The sequence below is a fragment of the Haplochromis burtoni genome, unplaced genomic scaffold, assembly GCF_018398535.1.
Source record: "Haplochromis burtoni strain Fernald_Lab_line unplaced genomic scaffold, NCSU_Asbu1 Contig_38, whole genome shotgun sequence".
NCBI classification, from domain to species: Eukaryota; Metazoa; Chordata; class Actinopteri; order Cichliformes; family Cichlidae; genus Haplochromis; species Haplochromis burtoni.
In genome coordinates this window covers 2,109,729-2,115,728 of record NW_024582399.1, presented here as the reverse complement: position 1 = coordinate 2,115,728, position 6,000 = coordinate 2,109,729, and the positions used below count along the sequence as shown (strand labels likewise).

Here is a 6,000-nt window from a genome sequence, read left to right as displayed (position 1 = left end):
TATATATATATATATAATAGAGGGGGAATTATGCTCACAAAGAAGAGAAATGATGATGATTGTTTGCGTTGGTGTCATGACGGATATTTTTGTATTCCAAAAAGGAGTCATTAAGCTGAAAGTCTAATCTTGTGTTTTCCCGCTGATATGTGTTTGAGTGGCGTCACAGAGAGAGAAATGACAGAGCGAGCGGCAGGACGGAGATTTCACAACCATCTGTTTCTATATCTAGCTTGTGTTAACAACGCGCTCGCTCCTAAGCAACGACTTCTGGATGCATTTGAGCTGTGTTTGTTTGCGTGAGCCGGTGGGTGTTTGTGTACGTGTCAGTTGATTTCTAGCAGATTGTGTGCGTAGGTGTAGGTGTATACAAGCGCGGTAGTGCAGTAATTGGCATCAAAATTCACTTCGGTTTGGGTAATAAAGAGAGGGCTTGGGCTGACAGACAGGAAGTTTTGAGAAACACGGCGGCGAGCTCGTGCTGTGTAAACATGTCACAGTTGTCCTGTTTGTCCTGGCAGCCGTTTGTTTGATGTGTCAATAATAGAAAGTTATTCAGTTCACAAGTGTAATTCCAGCTCTTCATGATCATGAATGGTCCACTGTCTACTTGGTGGGCACGGTAGGCTGGTAGAGATTTGCCTCCACTCTTTAATACCATAATAAAAACGAAATAATAAGCTAAAAAAAAGAAATTATTAGCACTGAGCCTTCAGGAGATACATCCAAAACGAGCTTTGATGTATTTCACAGCTATAGGGCTTCGTTACGCTGTCTTTAATTCGCATAGTTTTCTTTTGTTTAACTGTCTGTCGATATGTGCTGAGGCTGAGGATCCTGGCAAAGCAGTACCTCAGCCTCCAAGTGTTGTAAGTAATTAAGTAAGTTTATTTATTTATTAAATACTTTTCACATACAAACAGTCAAAAAGTAGTGTAAAAAAAAAAAAACAAGTAAAAGAACTAAAAAATGAAGTGGCATAAAAACAAGAAAAAAAAACACCTGTATGGTGTTCAGACGCTGAATGCATTTCTTTTACACCATCTTTACTGTAGACCCCGTCTACATGTCTCTGAGCAGTAACTTCATTTCAGTTGACGTCAGGTCAGCGATTCCTCTCTGATATCCCAGTTTGACGGCGCAGAGCAAACCATCTCCAGCCGAGATGAACTGAGTCATCTCTTGGGTTTGAAAGCCTCACCTTTACTCCTCCAAACATACCTCTGGTCATTGTGACCAAGCATCTCAGTCTTTGTCTCATCTCTCCATAAAACCTTTCCCCAGAAGGCATCTGGCTTGTCCATTTGGGCAGCTGCAAATTTTAGTTGAACATACAGTATAGGTGTCGATTTTGGAACAGGGGCTCCACCAGGGGGAGCAGTGATTCTGCCAATTACGCTGACACCATTGAATGCACAGGTTCACCTGACACAGATGTGCCGGGGAAGATACTGCAGAAGCAAACAGTTTTTGATCATGCAGTTTATTATGCTTGACTGTGTTGTTTTTCTTTCGATGTGTGTTTCTTATGTATCTAAACAATCTGGCTGTAACCTTTTTTGAAAAGCAAAAGGTGTGGGAAACGACGATAGGAGCCAAGACTAAACTGGAAGGGTTGCAAGATGATTAACAAAATTAGGAGTTTTCTCAAGTTTTCTTTTTCTTTTATTGATTATTTTTGTAATCAAAGCATGAAAGGCATACATTCTTGATTTATTTCTCTTTTAAATCCTGCTGTGTGGTATTTTTCTTACTGTCATAGCAACTAAAGAGTCTACATGCAAAAATATATAATTAATACCGCCCCCATTAGCACCACCAGCAGCATAAAAGCCTAAAATGACATCAAGAGCCCAACCTGTAACCAGCTATCAGGATATTGATGAGTTAAATGGCTCCGCTCCCATTTGTGACCCCCCCCCCCCTTCCCGGATCCTGCAGGCTCTGCTGACCTCTTTGTGGATCCATAACGTGGTCAAAGTCACACTCCTCTACTGGTCACACTGGCTGTTATATCACCATGGAAACAATGACATCACTGCAGGATGGGGCTGATGCATGCCAGGGAACATCTACTGCTGTGATGAGGTTGGGGGCTGAAAATAAAGCCAGCAGTTGCTTTCAGTTAAACTCAACCCTGAGTTGCCTTAAAAGGGGGAACATCAGTTTGCAGGTGTGGGTTACTTAAAATGAACTGCATAGCACACATTAATGAACTTACTGTTGTCATTGTTTTCGATTGAGAAGCATTTAGATTACATAAAGTGAATATATTGTCATGGTTACTATGATGATGACTAAGCACCTGTATGGGTTTGTTTGTGTGATGAACACATATCAGTTCAGGCTACATCGTGTTTTGGTGACAGCTGCAGCAGGCAATGTGTTTAACTAATGCACATATGTACAAATTTGAAGGATTTTTTTCAAGCTTGGAGAAATTTTGGAAGGGTCAAGGAAATTAGCTCAGAAATTACTAACAGTAATAATAAGTTAAAGTTAAGTTAAAACCTACCAAGTATAACTTACATACACCAGTTAGACATCACATTATGACCATTACGACAAGCATAAGGATTTGAGCAAGTTTGACAGACTGGCCAGATTGTGATAGCTAGATGAATCGTTCCGAGCATCTCCGAACCTGCAGCTCCTCTGGGTGTTCCCAGTCTGCAGTGATCAGTTTCTGTTGAAAGTGATACAAGGAAGGAACAGCACTGAACCAGAGACAGGGTCATGGGTGGCCACAGGTCAATGATGCACATAGGCAGCTAAGGCTGGCCCGTATGGTCTGATCCAGCACACAAGCTACTGCATATCAAATTGTTCATCACAGCTTGTTGCAGAAGAACGTGCATAGCCACAGATCAGTCAGAGTGCCCATGCTAACCTCTATCCACAAGTTCCCACAATGGGTACATGAGCAGCAGAACCGGACCATGAACGATGGAAGAAGATGGCCTCGTCTGATGAATGAGGTTTTCTTTTACATCATGTGGATAGTTGGGTTCATGTGCATTGCTCACATGACCGGCAAGTGTCATGGTTTGAAAACAAACTATGTATCTAAGCACTGTTGAAGACCATGTGCACCAGTTCATGGAAAAAGTACTCCCTGCTGGCTGTGGACTCTTTCTGCAGGATAATGCACCCTGCCACAAAGTAAAAATGGTTCAGGAATGGCCTCAAAATTCCCCAGATCGCAATCTAATCTAGCATCTATGACGTGCTGGACAAAAGTCTGATCCATGGAGCCTCCACCTCAAAACTTACAGGACTTATCAGTCAAATCAGTCATCCAGTGTTGTTATATTGTCCTCTTTAGGGACATGTATGTGGACATGTTGAAAAGTTTATTAGTAAAACTGTATATATGAACCCCAATCATTACTGACAAATTAAAGGTTATATCCCACAGTCCCACAATTTTACGATCCCTTTTGAGGAACAACTTATCAGCGGTGGGGAGGAAGAACTCCCTTTTAACAGGTAAGAGTCCTTCATGAGACCCAAGAGCTCGGGGAGAGGCAGCCATCCACCATGACTGGAAGAGTGTGATGGGGAAGAGAAGAGAAAAAATAGAGCACCGAGACACGAGGCAGCAACATAAAAGACATTTTAAAAAACTAAGTAATCGTCAATCGTCAAGTTTTATGAGTCGATAAAAATCTTATTTTACCATGTATGAGTCTAGCTCATCTTCTTGGCAGGAGATACATGGACAGATCTGGACTGTGACCAAAGAAAGGGAAGGAGACCCGGATACAGTCACTTAGATCTCTTGAAGCAGTTATTTGATAGGAATGCAGATACATAGTGATGTAAACACAGCAAAAAGAAAGGCTGGTGACATTAGTTTTTGATACTCAGGTTATTGTTTAAAGTATTAATAAATAAAAAGTAGGACACAAACAACCTTGAGCTTTTTTACAGTTTTATTATCACGTGATTTAAAATATTTAATGTATTTTTACTGAGTAATATCAACATTATCTAGAAAACAGTGCTTTTGAAAGAGGTGCTAATATAATCTCAGTGCACCTCTACCCCAGTTATTACGGCACTTAATCTGTAAGGAGTGGATATCACCCCTGCCTCGTGTTCACGGCTGTGAGTTTGTGTGTGCGCGTGCCTCGCTCATCGTGCTGCTCTCCAGCATTTACACAGTTCATTCACACTTCGCTGAAGGCACTCATTACGCTTCATAGCCCCCCAGCCCCCCGCCACATGTTCTGCTGAGTCAGCAAAACATAATCTGTCCATCTGCTGCCAGATGAGGAAGCCACTGGATTCTGGGTTGATTACAGGTCACGGGAAACTTTTTTGTCCTTTAGTACTTCACAGTTCTTCTGTTCAATGTGACAGTCAGCCATCATTCAGTGCACCAATGCGCGTGTAACAAGCTGATTTGCTTGAAAAAAGACACGAACAATAAATAAAATATCTATATCTCTATAACACGCTCATTTCATACAGATATTCAGTAGATACTATCGTGAGATTAGTCTGCTCGAAAGCAAATAGAAGAGATTAAATGATACTGTTAATCTGTAGTGTGGTGTAGAAAATCTTACCTAGTGACCGTGCTGATCCTAGCTGCAAACACAAAGGTTCTCCAACACACACACACACATTCAAACACACACTCGGCCTCTCCCACAGAGGATTAAGGCCAGGTTGGCCTACTGAGACAGGCTGCCAGAGATTCCATCCTCCATCCTAAATGGATGGTGACATTCCGATGTGAGTGGCGCTCTACGGAGGCATGATGGGTGACCCAGATTGGGGTGGGGTTGGAAGGGATGAGGTGCAGACAGGGAGGGAAATGTGGTGGGATTAGAGCTTGGGTGGTGTGATGAGATGCTGGGGGTGGAAGGTAGAGAGGAGCGCAGCAGGGGGTCATGAGAGCGCGAGACAATGACAGTAAAAGAGGAAAGAAAGACGAAGAAGAGAAACCCACTCATGTCCGATTAGCCTCAGGCTTGCTGCCACACCTTCTCTTCTTCTTCTCTGCGAGCGATCACGCTGGAACATTTCATTTAAGGCATCAAACTCGAGATGTGATGGAATTTGACGGATCACTTTTGACTCCTAGTGCTGTTGAGCTAACCCTCTAAGCATTAGAAAAATGTGATGGTCCTCATGCTGTGCTATTGCTGTTAGGGTTGTATCTAAAAAATGCCTAAAAATATAAAGATCAAACTTCATTTTGTTGTACTTTGTCTGTTCAACCCTGCAGAGTGTATTTCTTAAAGTATCTTGTGTCTTAAAAGAGAGGGATTGCTGTGGGAAACATGAGAGGAAAACCGTTATAGGGCTTTTCATCACTGCAGAATACGCCTCATTTAATCTTCTAATTTTTTGGTGTTGTGGTTAGAAAATAGCCACTGCAGACTTTATCCCTTTCTAACACACTAAGACTGGTAAACAACCAAGGGGAACCGGTGCGAGAGGGCAATGTCGAATCATGTTAAGTGTGCGAGGATGACAGGGTATGCCTGGAAAGCAAGGTCTGGAGAGTTGGCAAAGCCAAACAACAGAAAAAAATAGACAATTTGGCGTGACTTCAGTATAAAGTGTTACTTAAGTCCAAAGGTCACAGAATAAATTAAGTATAATTCTAATCTGGGGATTTAAAAAAATCAGAATTTGCTTGTTTATACACTCACCAAACACCATATTAAGACCATATTAAAGTAATAGCATCACAGAGTTGTTATTTCCAACTACTCATCCATGATGAGAATCTCCATCTCCACCACATCCCAAAGAGGCCATTTGAGTACAGTGAACTCGGTGAACTTTCTGACACCTGATGGGTGTGTTATGGGTACACTGTGGACATAAATGGCTGGACATAGTCAGCAACAATACTCAGGTAGGGTGTGGTAATTAAAGGATGCTCAGTTGGTACTAAGGAGGCCATAAGGAGGCCAAAAGGTGCCAAGAAAATATCCACCACATCATTACACCACCAGCCTTTATTGTGATAAGGCAGGA

At 42.0% G+C, this 6,000-nt stretch overlaps 1 protein-coding gene across 10 annotated transcripts in view; it reads left to right on the top strand.

The window, feature by feature from the left end:
* The window catches only part of LOC102289154 (microtubule-associated protein 2), a 75,158-nt gene that overhangs the window by 42,948 nt on the left and 26,210 nt on the right, over positions 1 to 6,000 (top strand). The window lies entirely within an intron of this gene.